The 17,873-nt window shown below is 36.3% G+C and overlaps 1 pseudogene; it reads right to left on the reverse strand.

The window, feature by feature from the left end:
- Positions 1-1,152: 1,152 nt before the first annotated feature.
- LOC147488842 (uncharacterized) lies at positions 1,153-15,903 on the reverse strand (annotated as a pseudogene).
- Between the last annotated feature and the right edge of the window lie 1,970 nt (positions 15,904-17,873).

Raw genomic sequence — 17,873 nt, forward strand, 5'->3', positions numbered from 1 at the left:
AAACGTGAAATATCATCAATAAATGTAACAAAATATTTATTACCTCCTCTAGTCATGTAACCTTGAAGATCACATTAGTCAGTGTGAATTAATGCCAACAAATCAGTGTTTCTTTCTACCTTTGTGAAAGGTTTCCTAGCATATTTAGATTCTACACATACTTCACATCTCTTGTTTTCAGAAATAGTAGTCTTAGTTATGTTACCTAGATGCATTGGTTTTTTAATTGAAACATAATTAACATGTCCAAGTCTACTATGCCATAGGTCAAAGGACTCAACAATATAATATAAGAAGAAGAAGATGCTTTATTAAATTCAAAATCAGTTACATTGAGCTTGAACAAGCCTTCATCTAAATAACATTTACCCACAAAGGTTCCCCCCTTAGTCAAAACAAATTTGGTTGACTCAAAGACAAGTTTGAAACCCTTCTTACTTAAAAGGGAACCAGAAACCAGATTTTTCCTAATATCAGGAACATAAAGAACATCCTTTAAATTAAGAACATTTCCAAAAGTGAACTTCAAATTAACAATCCCTTTACCTTCAACACTAGAAGCAGATGAGTTACCCATGAACAAACTTTCTCTTTCTCCCAGAGTGAAGGACACAAATGCACTTTTAGTGCCACAGATGTGTTTGCTAGCCCCAGTGTCTACCCACCAGTTAGTCATGTTACTCACCAAGTTAACCTCAATAATCACAACAAAAAAGTTACCATTCTGAACTACATTTGCTTGTGTCTTATCTTTCTTCCCATCATTTAGACCTATTTTGAATTTACGGTTCAGGGCTATATGACCTCGTGATTCGAACACATAGCAATGAACTTCAGGATTGTAAGTTTTTTTTTTAAAGTAAGGTTGGGACTGTTTATTTTTGGTCACATATGGTTTCTTTTTGGCTTGGGTTTTAGATGATTTATTTAGACTTAGAAGAACTACATGCGTTACCTTCAACCAGCTGGTTAGCATTAGCCTTCATTTTTGAAGTCCCCACATTGATTTTAACCTTCCTGTTATCTTCCTCAATCCGAAAGTTGACAATCAGATCTTTTAAGGCCATCTCTTTCTTCTTATGTTTAAGGCTATTTTTCTACTCCTTTCCGAAGAAGGGAGTTTTCTCCAATGATGGAGGCAGCCTAGAAACCCTACAGATTTTTATAACCTTCTTGCAAAGTTTCATGAATAATAATTTGTAGCTCCTCCATTGGAGAAACAACAGATTTCCCATCTTCCATCTTGAATTCCAGAAACTTTCCTACAAGAAACTTTTTCGAACCTCCATCTTTAATAGCATACTTTTTATCAAGTAAATTCCACAATTTTGTAGCAAATTACACACAACATAAACATCATATTATTCAGGAGAAAGACAGTCAAGTATGTAATTTTTACATAAATAATCCTTCTTTTCCCATCTTTCTACACCACCAGAACGACCAGGTTCTTCTTTATTTTCATTTGGAATGGGTTTCTCAGTCAAAATCCATTCAACTAGTTTCAGAGTAGTCAGATAAAACCACATTTTCATCTACCATCGCTTGAAGTTTCTACCATAAAAAATCTCAGGTTTGACAGATGACTTACCATTGGGTTTCTCCATTTTTAGTAGGATAAAGAACAGAATAACACAAAAGCAATACTAGATAAATAAAAGATTGTAACTTTTTTTGTCTTAAGATTGTAATAATTTAGTAAGCATAACAGAAATAAGATTGTAATCAGAAACTTATCGAGGATTGTTCAAGATAATTTCCTTAAGACAAAAACATTCTTTGGTATGATAGCTGCCCGACCTCAAGCATGCCTCTTAGGATACAACAGCGGAGGAAGAGTAAGTGGAAAGACCAAAAGAGATTTTTCTGCAAATCAAGGCACCACCATAATACTTGGTGGAGTTTTGTGTACTTTGCTAGAAAGAGATTTAAACCCTAGTAAACTAGAAGTAGAATTTTTTTTTGACTTAGCCCGTGAGACTTGAGCTTTATACCAGAGAGTTCTACGAAAAATCTGATCTTAGTGACTAATATCTTTCAGTTTTTTATGTCATTGTAATATAGTCTCATTATTTGTTGATTTGTTAATCACAAAGTGACATCAACTGGGGAGATAGCCATTAGGTCTTGTAGTTTATTCAAAGCAGAGTATCATCTTGATAAGTCAAGTAGTGAACCCATTCAGCCTTTATCCCACCTAGTAGGACCTTCATGTTAAACCCTTTAGTGCCTTACAATAATCCATTTTCTTTCATAAAACCCTTTACCCATCACCCAACTCCGACAAGCGAGTATAGCCAAAAATTTTATTAGCCATACCCATATGTTTCGAGAATACGAGGCACAAAAGAGGAAGAAATAGCACAAAAAGGAAGATTATAAGGAAATACTAAGAGAGATACAATGAAGACCATCATTACGTTTCTAAGTGAAAGAAGCTAGTGGAAAACAAGCATATCGGTACTAATCAAGGATATACCACGAAGTTTAAAAAAAAAAAAGAAAGGATGGAAAAGCTAAGACAAAGGAAAAAAATTTCTCATGCAATACAAAATTTTGAAGAAATCTTCCAAAGAATGAAGCAAAACCCTTAGTGTTTTTGAAACAACCTTAGAATCCTTTTTACCTTTCCTTCATAAACCCAATGCTCAAGCCAAGTTACAACCCATGACTTATCACTACGAGATGGTATAAAGTCTAGAATATGTGAGAGGATGCAAAAAGTGAAGGACCCACACTTCATATGTGATTGACATTCTTTCCATGAGACTACTTTTATTCAGAAGTTTGTTTTTCAAGAGGTAGTATGTGGGATGTTCAGATGCATTATTATTTTCCCCACATACATGAGGTAAAATAGTAGACCATCTTCTCCGAGAGATTCTTTTTTTGAGAGTATGACCGGTGAGGATTGAAAGTTGAGATTATCTACCATGGTAAACTAGGGATTCGTTTCTTGGATAGAAGAGTATATGAGATTGACTAAGTACACACATAAGCCTTGATTAAAATTTTGTCAATTTTACTATCTCCATAATAATTTATGAGTCTTTAAAAGAATGTAGTTAGCAATGGAGATCGTTTGTTGGAGTAATCACTAAGTGGGTAAGGAATTTCTCTCTAAAAAATACTATCATTCTTGAACATGCTATTGATTGATTTTGTGGGTATATTACCTGAAAACCCTTACGAGACTATAACTCGTCCTTTTTGGGAACTTAAAGGTTTAAAGCCTTGTCATATGGTAAATGCAATCGTGATGCCTCTGAAAATGAGTTAGGATTTTTATTTTTGTTATTAGGATGTGATTTTGATCCTTATCTATTATTTTATCTTATTTGCTAAGAGACTAGCAAAAGGTTAGTTGGGAGTTGTGATAAGTGCTCAAAAAGTGCTATTTAACCTTTCGATTATGCCTCTTGTTTAGCCATCTTAGTGGACTAATAGTGTTTGTAAGTTATGTTTTATGATTCTACAAAGGTTAAAGAGAAAGTTTTGTGGAATATTAGAGAAAAAGGGGTAAAAGCGTAACAATTCGGGACATTAAGGATCACATGGGAAGCCAGTGGACAATCTTGGAAAAGGCCAAAGAATTGGAGCTATTAAAGATGCGACTTGGATCTATTTTAAAGCCTATTTAGAAGCCCTGAGGCCAAAGGATTCATTGCTTGGACCAAAGCTTGCAAAAAGAGGATAGAAGGATAGTAGAAGAGACAAAATCGGCTACTTGGCGTGCGGGACGATGGATCGGCGCCCGGCGTATTGATCGCGGATGCGAGATGCATGAATAGTGAGTCCAGACGCATGGATCGACACTTGAGCCAATTTCTTCTCGTTTTGGAGACGAAGTTGGACTCACGAAAAAGAAGTCTATTTGTATTAGGAAACAAAATAACGGTTTGGAATGCTTTAGAGCTCATTGTAACCTCTATAAATAGAGGACCTAAGTGCCTCATGTAATTTGCCAATTCACTTATATTCTTGTCTCGAACTTGAGAAAGAGAGAGATTAATAATAAAAGATCGGTTTTAACTAGTCTGAAGTCTTAATAAATTAGTCTTTCTAGTCTTATGTTCTTCGACTCTTCTTCTTCTCGTTTTTTTTTCCTTCTATATGGAAGGCTAATCTTCTCCTTCAAGGGAGGAGATGAAGCCGATGCTTAAGATTTAATGATTCTTCTAGTTCATGGTGTTCTTCAATCGTCGGGTTAGTTCTTTATGTTTTTAGTTATTAGTTCCATTGCCCACAGGGGGATAGAAATATAGAATAGGGTTTATGTTTTGCAATATTAATATCATGCTAGTGTTTTTACTTTTTCTTCTAGTAGTATAATTCTTTAGAGTTAGGGAAGTATTCTTTGTGTTGCCTTTAGAAGGGTAGCTCGAGGGGAGTGGCTACAGGGAAGTATTCTCTGTGTTTGCCTTAAGTGGTGATTCATTGAATGGTCGCCCTATTAGGAAGTACTCCTTGATGTTGCTCTTGGTAATACATTGAATGGCTTCCCAAGCTTACATAAAAGGAAAAAAGATATTAATAGCATAAACATAGAACAATTAATTGTTAACGATGTTTTAGATCCAAGAAAGAGGCATCGGCACTTTCGATTGCCTAATTGTAGTCTACTTGTAAGAACAACCATGAAGCGAAGGTCATAGATTAAAAGTATTGGTGGATTCTAATATCTTGAATCTCTCTTATAAATGCTCAATAGTTTAGTTAATTTAGTTTAGTTTAGCATTAGAATCTAAAATCTCTACAATCATAGTTTTTAATCCTTTAAACCCCTTTTCAAATCCCGGCCCTTCACATAACATACACTTAAAAGTAGAATGATACCCCTACTCATCCTTTACTTATTAAGGGATAATTAGGTTTTGATATCGTTTTTTGTTTTGTTCAACGACCATACACCATCTACATACACAAAAAGAGGGCTTGTCAATTACCCATATCGACTTAGCTTGCTTACAGAGTATATGTCGCCTTTGCACAATTCATGGCACACATTAAACCGCCAAGTATATTTGGAGACTACTCTAGTTGAGATATGCTATCTCTAGTATTTTTGACTAAATGAAGATTAACATCAACAGGTAACCTTTTGGTGTGATGTTATATTTCTTAAACTTTTCAAGAATCGCCTCAATGTAATAAGATTATGATAGAACAAGTCCATCCTCCGCCCTAGATATCTTAATTCCCAGGATAACATCAGCGACACCTAAATCTTTCATGTCAAACTTACTAGACAACATTTGTTTGGTAGATTTTATGACATCCATGTATATTACTACCCAAAATTAGCATATCGTTTACGTAGAGACAAACAATGATACATCCCTTTTTAGTGCTTTTGACATAGACACACTTGTCACACTCGTTTATTTTGAAACAGTTTGACAACATTGCATTGTCAAATTTCTCATGTCATTGCTTAGGTGGTTGCTTTAATCCATATAAGGTTTTAACAAGCTTGCAAACTTTCATTTCCTGTCCAGGAGCAATAAACCCTTTGGGTTATTCCATGTATATTTCTTCATCTAACTCACCATTCAAGAATGTCGTCTTTACATCCATTTGATGTATCTCAAGTCCATGTATTGATGTTATTTCTATTAGCATCCTTATGGAAGTTATTCTTGTAACTGAAGAGTAAGTGTCAAAATAATCCAATCTTTCTTTTTGTTTAAAACCTTTGACCACAAGTCTAGTTTTATACTTGTTGATTGATCCATTAGTCTTAAATTTCTTTGTGAATATCCATTTATATCCCAAAGTCTTGGAACCTCGTGGTAAATCCACCAATTCCCATGTATGATTTTGTATTATGGATTCAATCTCGCTATTTATTACTTCTTTCCAATAAGCTAAGTAGCTTCTGGAAATGACATTGCCTCCTTTAACGTTTGAGGATTATTTTCCAACAAGTATGTTAGAAAATTAGGTCCAAAAGACATTAATGTCCTTGACCTTTTGCTACATTTAGGTTCCTCCTCAATTTCGTTTAGTGTAGGATGGTTACTAGTTGTAGCATCTAAAGTTCTCTTTGTTGAACTTGGCTCTATACACATGTTATACAGAAACGTACTTTCAAAGAATAAAGCATTCCTTGACTCAATAATCGTATTAACATGTATATCTTGAATCTCTGATTTATGAACCAGAAAATGATATGCACTACTATTGTTTGCATATCCAATGAATACACAATCAGTAGTCTTGGGTCCTATCTTTACCTTCTTAGGTTTTAGGACTTCCACTTTTGCAAAGACACCCCACACTTTTAAGAATTTGTAGGAAGTCTTATGACCTTACCACAATTCATATGGTGTTTTGAGTGTCTTTTGTTAGGAATCTTGTTGAGAATGTAATTGAAAGCAAGGCTCCCCCCCCACAATTCTAGGGTAAACCATAACTTAACAACATAGCATTCATCATCTCTTTTAGAGTTAGGCTTTTGTGCTCCATAATACTATTTGATTGAGGTGAATAAGGAGCTGTAGTTTGATGAATGATTCCATATTCAGAATAGAAACCTTGAAAAGGTGATTCATATTCATCCCCTATCACTCCTCATAGCCTTAATCTTTTTGTTTAGTTGATTTTCAACTTCATTTTTATAGTGTTTGAACAATTCAATTGCCTCATCTTTACTTCTCAACAAGTAAACATAACTATATCTAGTGATATCGTCAATAAAAGTAATGAAATACTTTTTACCACCTCTAGTTTGCTCGTACTTAAGATCACATATATCTGTGTGTATTAAGTCTAGAGGTTCAGTACTTCTTTCAATGGAATGAAAGGATGATCTGGTCAACTTGGATTCTACACAAGTTTTACATTTATAGTGTGGGTCTATTTTTATCTTTGGTATATAGTCCAAATTAATTAATCAACATAAAGTGTCATAATTAACATGTCCTAATCTACCATGCCATACATGTAAAGACTCAATCAAGTAAATAGAAGATTCAACTTTATTGGCGCCCTTTGGTGTAATAATAAAATAAGACATCCTAAAGAGTCTATCACTTAGATAGCCCTTGCCCACAAATACATCATTCTTTGTCAGTACAAATTTATCAGAAACAAAAACTAACTTAAAGCCATTTTTGCTCAAGTTGACCCTTAAACTAAGTTCTTGCGAATATTAAGCACATAGAGCACATCATTGAGTTAGTTTCTTCTGTAAATCAACCTCATCACCACCTTTCCTTTGCCTTCTACCTTGGATGTAGAAGAATTTCCTATAAAGAGTTGTTATTCCTTTTCCACATCATGATAAGTGGTGAACATCGACTTGTTGGAGCATATGTGGTGAGTAGCACCAGTATCCACCCACCATTCTCTTTCATTTCTAATCAAGATACATTCAGAAACTACAACAGATAGGTTCATGTTATTAACATTGTCAGAAAGTTTCTCCATTGTCATATTTGCTTCAGTCTTTTGCTTCTTGGACTTCTTTGGCTTGCGACATTCACTAGCCTTATGTCCAGCCTTGCCACAGTTATAGCACTTACCCTTGAACTTGTTAGGCATACTCATTTCTCCTTGATTAGAGTCATCTTGGCACTTCCTCTTTCCCTTAGAACTTGAGCCTTCCACAACATTGGCCTTTGCCACCATAGGATCCTTGCCCTTCTTCTTAGATAGACGGTTATCTTCCTTTATCCTTAGATGGATGATTAGTTCTTCAAGGTTCATCTCCTTGTGTTTATGCTTGAGATAGTTCTTAAAATCCTTCCAAGATGGTGGTAACTTTTCCACCATAGCAGCTACTTGGAATGATTCACTCATACTCATTCCTTCAACAATAACATCATGTAGGATTACTTGAAGTTCTTGAACTTGGCTTATGACAGATCTTAGAATCGATCATTTTGAAATAAAAAATCTGCCAAATATGAATTTCTTTATGCCACCATCTTCACTCTTGTATTAATTTCTTGTCCAAAGAATCCTAAAGATCCTTAGCTGTCATGAACACACAATACACATTGTATAATGAGAGTCAGCCAACCCACTAAGGACATAATTTCTACACAAGAGAGAAAGCATGAAACCAAGCATCCTTGGCCAAACCTTTTCCTTTGTCGGTTCATCGGGGCTTACATTAAGAGCCTTATCCCACAGAAACCTAGCTAAGTTAAGGGTGGTCAGAGAGAAGAGCATCTTCTATTGCTAGCATTTGAAATTAGTTCCATTGAACTTTTCAAGCTTCTCCCCATGAGGAACATAATGGGGAACAGCAGTAGGAACTACAACATGAACAACAGAAGGAACAGGGACAATAGTAGTAACTGGTGGTGTCTTCATTTTTGAAATAGAAATACACCTTGTTAATCCTTAAAACCAAAAAAGAAAACAGAAACAAATTCTATTCGGTAAAGAATAAGAAGAAAAAAGAGATCTGTCTTAAGTTGTTAGGAATATGCAACTTAAATGTACTTACTTTTTACCAATCACCAAACAATACAAACCTGTTATCTTGTAAGTGTCTTGTACTTCTTTGTTAAATCCGAGCCTAGTGTAGAAATACTATGTCCTTAAGACAAATTTTCCCCCTCACGGTGCTTGAAGGTTGATGGGAAACTATCTCCCAAGATATAACGAATTTCCTTTTATATAAAGCTGGCACTTCAATTCTATAGAATCAGTGAACACAACATAGTATTTTGACTAAGAACAGAGGGAGAAGAGAAAAATCATAAATGTGTGATATGGTGTGTCTTTCTCTCCAAATTCATCCACTATTTATAGGTGAGAACTGCCTTTTCGAAACAACACAATGACTCTTTGAAAAAGTTAGGCTCCTCTTTGAAAAGTCACATGTTTCGAAAGGACACACCATTTCGACATAAAACATTGTTTCAAATCAGTGCCTATTTCGAAAGGTTGCACATTTTGGTATAAAGCACTGTTTCGAATCAGTGCCTATTTCGAAAGGTCGCACCTTTTCGGCATAATGCACTATTTCGAACTAGTGCATCCTTTCGAAAATGTTTTTCTCTCTTTACGTACTATTTTAAGTGAAACCCATTTTATCTCAAGTAAGGTAACTTGGGAACAAATTACTCATTCATATCTCAATGGATTTGTACAAATTCATTTTTCTAACAAAAAGTACAAAGAGTGATGGAGGAAAGAACAAACATAGAGCCCACTGCCCACCCTTCAATTGATCACAACCAACATGTATCATCTACCTATAATCACATCCCATAATCACATTGTGCCAATCCAGCACAAGGACCTTAAAATGGTAGTTTCTCCTCTCACATGATGCACCCCTTCACTTCTAAGACAGACTTGTAAACATAAATTGGCTTGTTCCTAAATATATGGTCATTTCTCTTCTTCCATATAATCCATATAACTGCGTAAGGTAATAACCGCCACAACTTGGAGCTAAACTCATTCCCTTTCTTCTCGCCAACCATGCAACAAGGACTCAAGAGAGTCGTTTCTATGCTATTAATGAAAATGCGCTTTGTGGTCAATTCTATCATTTGTGCCCATAACTCGAAGCAAAAAAGAGCAATGCCTAAACAGATGATCGATAGACTCATCAAGTGTGTTGAAGATGGTATTTTTCGACAAACAACGCGAAACGTTGTCTTCTTCAGCTATAAGCTTAACTCTCTTGAAGGTAGTCACCAAACAAACATACTGCTTTATCTCCCAATCATTGCATCTTCTTCTCAAAGATAAATTCCATGCCAATTGATCATTTTCTAGTTGAGCAAATTCCTAGATATAACCCCTCTTGTTTTTTGAGACTTGAAAGATAAGCGGAAACTTCTCAGCCAAGGGTTCATCGTCGAGCTATATATCTAACCAAAACATACATTTGCTTTGTGACCATTACCTACCGTGAACTTTATGTAATAATCTAGTAAGCATAACATAAATAAGATAGTAATCAGAAACTTATCACTAAGGATTGTGCTCAGCACAATTTCCTTAAGAATAAAATGTTACCGGTATAATAGTCGCCGGGCTCAAGCATGTCTCACGGGGATACAACAATGGAAGAGTAAGTCACCAGCAAATGACAAACTTTGTAGAAACTCTCAGTACTCCAGACATGTTTTCGAAGAGGAAAGATTTTGAGAAGCTTTTCAGTGTATTTGATAAAACAGAAAAACCTTTATTTTATAGAAGTTACGCTCGCAACTAAAGGCAAGAATCACTCTAGTAACGCACGACTCTACTGGCTAGTTTGAATGCAAGAAAACCTTGTTTTGAAGAGGAAAGATTTTCTAGAAACAGTTTTGGATAGACCAAAAGAGATTTTTTTATGCAAAAACAAGCTTAGTACTCACACCCATGCGAAGCCCAATTGGGTGGATTTGCACCCCCCCTGCGCGTGACGTATGTTGGCACACATGTACTAAGGTTTTATGGAGCTCCCACCTCCCAAGAGCCCCCAAACCAAGGTGGCCTTGTGTGTGTGCGAGCACATCCTTATATCTTTCTACATTATCCCTCCATAAGGACACAATGTAATATAAACTTAAGAGACTTAAGTTTAGTAACCAATGTGGGACTAAAGCTCCCCACATTTGAGAGTAGTAGAGAGATAAAGTCATGAGTTCAAACCCATAGGGACACAATTTCATTCAAGTTTCCTACAATCCCCTACATGAGTGAAATTATAAAGAAACAAAAAAAAAAAAACAAGAATGTTTGGAGTATGAAGAAGTTATGAATGGGTTGAAGGTGTCATACGTACGACTTGAACCTTCGCTTGGTATTTGTCTGTCGGGATTACTGATTTGCTCCCAAATGTGCATTTTATTACCCTTACATTACTGCATTACAACCATTCTTACTCATAATGAAAAGGCAACTCATAGCTTTTATTGTCTTTTTCAGGTTACAGAGAAATTCAAACCACTTATTATAAAAGCTGCGTCTTAGCACCAAAGGGAGCCTTAATTATGCTTATTATGAAGACTGGAAGTTGCTATGAAAAAGTGCATAAAAAGTCAAAGTCAAAGGTCAAAGGTCAAGGACTCAAAACCAAATAGCTAAAAGTCAAGTCCTTAACTCAGAAGACCAGAGATAGATATCCTTAACTCAAAAGAAGGCTTTCTCTAAAACCTATCTTGATCAAGAAGAAATAAAAATGCAAAAGCATAAAGCAAAGGGTGAGGTGTCTCAAATGTAATGGAGAAGGGCAAATCAGTCATTTGCATAAAGTAGGGTTATAAGAACTAAAAGTTAGGGAGAGAGAATGCACTTAGACTTATTCTAGTATCATGTAGGATTTATTTTCTAGTCTTTTTTCATTCATGTCATTTACTTTATTGTTCTTCATTTTCAATCTTGTTATTTGCTTTTGTTATTCAATCAATCAATTATTTCATTTAATTTCTTTCAACCATTAAACAACTTAAGTTTTTCAATGTTCTTCATCAATTAGTTAACCAATACAAATCCTAACTAAGATCTTACCTTCCCTTCTTCTAAAACTCCCAACCATTCAAACTCTAAACAATCTATGGTGAACCTCACTTCAATAACTTTTGAAGATACTCACACTAACACAACTTCAATTACTAGTTGACTAGTGACCTTAGTCTTGAACTGTTAAACATTTATGTAAGCCGAGTTAACAGGTAACACACATAACTTCAAGGATCATCATAGAGTTCCCTCAGATGTGCTCATATAGCCATGAGCTTCCCAGGTTTCATGAGTGCTCTAGAGAACAAGCCTATAAGTTCTCATAGGAAGCGACTTTACTTCCTCACTCATATAGGTGCCTCTATCAAGAGTGTACTGTCCCACTGGAAAAACCAACTATAAAAAGCATTAAGAGTATTCAATCATCCTTGAAAAGATACAGAAGGTACTACTACATCATAGGGATAGGTACAAAGTTTTCACTCTAGGTGTAGTACCCCCACAAATCATGCAGATAACTTGTTTCCCCATTGAACCTTGATCCTGGGATCTCCATTCACAAAGGTTGGGTGTTAGTTATCGATGATTTAGATAAATAGGCTTAGTCTTTAATAGACTTTAGCTCCAACCCCCTCGATGCACTAAAAACCAGCTCTCTAGCTAGCCAAGCTTTTAGTTAAAGGATCAACTAAATTATCTTTTGACCTCACAAAGTTAATAGCTATGATCCCATCTCTTAGCAACTGTCACACAGTGTTATGTTTTCGACGAATATGTCGAGATTTCCCATTATAGGAATTATTTTTGGCCCTTAAGATAGCAGCTTGGCTATCACAGTAAATAGAGACAGGTGGAACAAGTTTAGGCCAAAGCGGGATATCCATCAAAAAATTCCTAATCCACTCTGCTTCCTCACCAGCTTTATCTAAAGCTATAAACTTAGATTCCATAGTGGAACGGGCAAGGCACGCAAGTTTGCTTAAAAGGTTTCCAAGATACTGCACCCCCTGCCATAGTGAACATATAGTCATTAGTGGATTTAGATTCCTGAGAATCAGCAATCCAATTGGCATCACTGTACCCCTCAAGTACATCTGGATATTTGCCATAATGAACACCATAATTTGATGTATATTTCAAATATCTCAATGTTTCTAATAAGAGCATCCCAATGCTCATTGCTGGGATTAATGGTGCATCTACTTAGTTTACTTACCGCGTAAGCTATGTCTGGTCTAGTACAATTCATAAGATACATGAGACTGCCTATAACCCTAGAAAACTCTAAAGGAGATACACCTAATCCAATATTTTTTGTCAAATGTATATTAAGATCATATGGTGTTCTGGCAGGTACACAATCAAATTGATTAAATCTTTTAAGCATTTTCTCCACATAATGAGATTGAGTTAAAGTAATTCCATTAGAATTATACACAATCTTATTGCCAAGAATGACATTGGAAATACCGAAATCTTTCATGTTAAAATGCTTACTCAAAAAAGATTTAGTCTTATTGACAATCTCTAAGCTGGTTCCGATGATCAACATGTCATCCACATATAAACAGATAATTACACCAGATTGTTTCTTAAATTTACAATAAATGCATTTATTTGCCTCATTAATAATAAAACCATTAGAGATTAGCACACTATCAAATTTCTCATGCCATTGTTTTAGAGCTTGTTTGAGATCGTAAAGAGATTTCTTTAGTCTACAAACATTTCTCTCAAGGCATTCTAATACAATACCTTCTAGCTTATCCATATATATCTCCTCTTGTAATTCACCATTCAGAAATGTCGTTTTAACATCCATTTGGTGAATTACGAGATTATGAGCTAAGTAGAAGCAAAAGCTATTAACATTCTAATAGATGCAATCTTTGTCGTTTTATAGCCTTTTGCTACTAATCTCGCTTTATATTTATCAATGGATCCGTCTGCCTTAAGTTTCTTTCTAAATAACCATTTATATCCAATTGTTTTACAACCAGGGGGCAAGTCAACTAGCTCCCAAGTGTTATTGGTTGTAATGGACTCATATTCACTTAGAATGACCTCCCTCTAAAAGACAACATCAAAAGATGACATAACATCTGAAAAGGTTTGTGGATCATCTTTTACCATGAAAGTTAAGAAATCAGGTCCAAAAGAGGTGTTAGTCTTGGGTCTCTTGCTCCTTCTGAGTTCAATTTCATCTTCAACAGAAGAATATTCTCGAACTCTAGGAGCATGTCTTGAAGAACTTGGACCTCTCAATAAATGGGAATTTATCCTAAAAAGAGACAACATCCCTAGACTCAATAATGGTATTATCATCAACAAATTGATTTTTAGATTTGAAAACTAAAAATTTGTAGGCGATAATACTCTGTGCATACCTAATAAAGATACAATCTACAGTTTTAGGGCCAAGTTTAGTCCTCTTGGGTGTTGGTATAGACACCTTAGCCAAACACCCCCACACTTTGAAGTATTTATAAGACGGTGTCATATTTTTCCACATCTCATATGGAGTTTTATCTGTGTCTTTAAAAGGTATCTTGTTCAGAATATAACAAGTTGTTAGCAAAGTCCCCCCCCTAGGTTCATAGAAGCCCCATAGCTATTGATCATAGAATTTATCATATCTATGAGAGTCCTATTTTTCCTCTCTGCTATCCCATTGGATTGGGGAGCATAAGGGGTAGTGTTCTCATGTACTATACCATTATCTTCACAAAATTTATTAAAAGGACCAGAATATTCACCTCCCCTATCAGACCTAACTATTTTTATTTTCTTATCTAATTGGTTCTCAACTTCAGCTTTAAAGGAAATAAATCTAGCTAAGCTATCATCCTTACTCTTAAGAAGAAAAATATGGCAGAAACATGAAATATCATCAATAAATGTAACAAAATATTTATTACCTCCTCTAGTCATGTAACCTTGAAGATCACATTAGTCAGTGTGAATTAATGCCAACAAATCAGTGTTTCTTTCTACCTTTGTGAAAGGTTTCCTAGCATATTTAGATTCTACACATACTTCACATCTCTTGTTTTCAGAAATAGTAGTCTTAGTTATGTTACCTAGATGCATTGGTTTTTTAATTGAAACATAATTAACATGTCCAAGTCTACTATGCCACAGGTCAAAGGACTCAACAATATAATATAAGAAGAAGAAGATGCTTTATTAAATTCAAAATCAGTTACATTGAGCTTGAACAAGCCTTCATCTAAATAACATTTACCCACAAAGGTTCCCCCCTTAGTCAAAACAAATTTGGTTGACTCAAAGACAAGTTTGAAACCCTTCTTACTTAAAAGGGAACCAGAAACCAGATTTTTCCTAATATCAGGAACATAAAGAACATCCTTTAAATTAAGAACATTTCCAAAAGTGAACTTCAAATTAACAATCCCTTTACCTTCAACACTAGAAGCAGATGAGTTACCCATGAACAAACTTTCTCTTTCTCCCAGAGTGAAGGACACAAATGCACTTTTAGTGCCACAGATGTGTTTGCTAGCCCCAGTGTCTACCCACCAGTTAGTCATGTTACTCACCAAGTTAACCTCAATAATCACAACAAAAAAGTTACCATTCTGAACTACATTTGCTTGTGTCTTATCTTTCTTCCCATCATTTAGACCTATTTTGAATTTACGGTTCAGGGCTATATGACCTCGTGATCCGAACACATTGAAATGAACTTCAGGATTGTAAAGTTTTTTTTTTTTAAAGTAAGGTTGGGACTGTTTATTTTTGTTCACATATGGTTTCTTTTTGGCTTGGGTTTTAGATGATTTATTTAGACTTAGAAGAACTACATGCGTTACCTTCAACCAGCTGGTTAGCATTAGCCTTCATTTTTGAAGTCCCCACATTGATTTTAACCTTCCTATTATCTTCCTCAATCCGAAAGTTGACAATCAGATCTTTTAAGGCCATCTCTTTCTTCTTATGTTTAAGGCTATTTTTCTACTCCTTCCACGAAGAAGGGAGTTTCTCAATGATGGAGGCAGCCTAGAAACCCTTACAGATTTTATAACCTTCTTGCAAAGTTTCATGAATAATAATTTGTAGCTCCTCCATTGGAGAAACAACAGATTTCCCATCTTCCATCTTGAATTCCAGAAACTTTCCTACAAGAAACTTTTTCGAACCTCCATCTTTAATAGCATACTTTTTGTCAAGTAAATTCCACAATTTTGTAGCAGTCGTACACACAACATAAACATCATATTATTCAGGAGAAAGACAGTCAAGTATGTAATTTTTACATAAATAATCCTTCTTTTCCCATCTTTCTACACCACCAGAACGACCAGGTTCTTCTTTATTTTCATTTGGAATGGGTTTCTCAGTCAAAATCCATTCAACTAGTTTCAGAGTAGTCAGATAAAACCACATTTTCATCTACCATCGCTTGAAGTTTCTACCATAAAAAATCTCAGGTTTGACAGATGACTTACCATTGGGTTTCTCCATTTTTAGTAGGATAAAGAACAGAATAACACAAAAGCAATACTAGATAAATAAAAGATTGTAATAATTTAGTAAGCATAACAGAAATAAGATTGTAATCAGAAACTTATCACTGAGGATTGTGCTCAGTATAATTTCCTTAAGACAAAAAACATTGCTGGTATGATAGCTGCCAGCCTCAAGCGCATGCCTCTTAGGATACAACAGCGGAAGAGTAAGTGGAAAGACCAAAAGAGATTTTTTCTGCAAAAACATGCCCAATACACACACCCATGCGAAGCCCAATTGGGTGAATTTGCCACACCCCCCCCTGCGTGCGATGTATGTGGGCACACGCACACTAAGGTTTTATGGAGCTCCCACCTCCCGAGAGCCCCCCAAGCCAAGGCTGCCTTGTGTGCGTGTGAGCACCTCTTTATATATCTCTCTACACTATCCCTCTGATCCATAAGGACACAATGTAATATAAACTTAAGAGACGTAGGTTTAGTAACCAATGCGTGACTAAATCCCCCCACATTTGAGAGTAGTAGACATAAGGTCATGAGTTCAAACCCATAGGGACACAATTTCATTCAAGTTTCCAACACTTTATACAGTTTCTGAACTTGGGAAGAATATTAAGAACACCTTTCCATAGGTTGCACCCATAAGCTTGATATGTAGAGTTCGTTTGGCCACCATCTATGTTCATTGCTCCCATACTTTGCAGTAATAACTTCTCTCCATAACGAATCCTCCTCCGACAAATATCTCCATATCCATTTCCCAAGAAGGGCTTGATTCATAGGTACTAGTCTTCGAATGCCCATTGTAGGGGTCAAATTCGTGACATATAACATCGTTGGTGGCTAAGGGTCCGTATACAGAATAGTGATGAGAAGACCGGGTGCAGCGGATCTGAGCCGCGACATCATATCCGCCGAGAACTGCGGTGTATGTTGTGGGACAGGTGGCAAGCTAATGCACGTAGGATCAGGGTGGATGGACGGACAAGAGAGAGCGGTTAGAAAGAAGAAAAGTATAAGGACAAAAAAGAGGTGAAAAGAAAAGGGGGAAAATAAGACGAGGAGAGAGTAAGAAGAAAGAGACTAGTAATTTCATAGGGTGTAATTTTTGTAGTTACATTTGGTGCCGTCTGTGGGGACCCGAAAGAAAAATGGCTACTGTAGTGAAAAGAGGAGTAGGGAGACCTAAGAAAGCAATGGTTAGAGAAGTGGTGGAGGAAACGGAGAGCACCGAGGTGGAAAGGGTAGGAGAGGAAGAAAGAGTAGGAGAGGAAGATGTATTTGACGTGGCGGCGGATGCTACCAGACTTCTCCAAGAGGAGATAGTTAGGCTATGAAATGAGAATGACGAGTTGAGAAAGGAGAGAGAGATTACACATGGTGAGATGGAGCGGAATGATCATCGGAGCAGCGAAGTGGAGGGGGAAAATGAGGAGCACCCACCACCGGACGCAGAACAAATAGTGGGTATCAGATTGGAGGTAGTACATGCTATGATTGAGAAGGATAGGGAGATAACCTGCGTAGCAGAAAAAGAAAACCAGAGTGCTACGCAGAAGGAGGTTGCAAGCCTCAACAAAAACCCACTGGCAGATTCGATATGGAATTCGGAAGTGCCCAAGAGGTTCTCCCAACCCAGGTTAGAGAGGTATGATGGGAAGGGAGATTTGATGGATCATTTGCACCATTTTTGGCAGCAAATGACGTTGTGGCAGGAGAGTAAGTATGATGGGCTTCGCTGCATGATGTTCCCCGCAAGTTTAAAGGGGGGAGCCTCGGATTGGTATTATCGGTTGGCTTCGCGGAGCATTAAAAAGTTCGAAGAACTGGAGCGCGCGTTTGTTGACCACTTCATACACCAGAAAAGAAGGGTGGTTGATATTGTGGCTCTGTTCAAAATAAAACAAAGGTCCGCTGAATCATTGAGAGAGTTCCTGTGCAGGTTCAAGGAGGAGACATTGAGAG

The sequence above is a fragment of the Coptis chinensis genome, chromosome 7 (assembly GCF_015680905.1).
Source record: "Coptis chinensis isolate HL-2020 chromosome 7, ASM1568090v1, whole genome shotgun sequence".
Taxonomy (NCBI): Eukaryota; Viridiplantae; Streptophyta; class Magnoliopsida; order Ranunculales; family Ranunculaceae; genus Coptis; species Coptis chinensis.